Source organism: Chaetura pelagica, unplaced genomic scaffold (assembly GCF_000747805.2).
Source record: "Chaetura pelagica isolate M959 unplaced genomic scaffold, ChaPel_1.0 scaffold405, whole genome shotgun sequence".
Classification (NCBI taxonomy): Eukaryota; Metazoa; Chordata; class Aves; order Apodiformes; family Apodidae; genus Chaetura; species Chaetura pelagica.
Window position 1 is genome coordinate 2,675,763 of NW_009953489.1, and position 458 is coordinate 2,676,220.

Here is a 458-nt window from a genome sequence, read left to right on the forward strand (position 1 = left end):
AGGTGCCAGCAGGGCGCTGCGGGGCTGCCGGGGGTTGTGTGGGTATGAAGTGGAGCAGCACGTGTGGAGAAAAGAGGAGGGGACAGGTCCTTGGTGCCCCTCAGAGCGAGGGGAGCGATGTCCCTGTGCCCCCCGCCCGGCGGGCTGGGCAGCAGCTGAAGCTCTGCAAGAAATAAATCCAGGCGGAATTAGCAGAGCCAGAGACAATAAAGGCAATAAAGTGTTACGTGAGAAGGAGCTGAGAGCTCTGGAGAGCCAAAATTCGATCCCATCGGAAAGCAGAGTTTGGCTTTGGGTTGCAAAACCAGCGGGTGGTGCCGGTGTCCCGGGGGGTCCCGGGTCCAACCCCCTGTGCTGCGGCTCCCGGCGCGACGCGGGATCTGCCCTGTGCTCCAGGAGGTGAAGGAATCGCAGCCCCTCCTGCAGCCTGTGCCCGGCTCAGGCACCAGCGCCGCGAG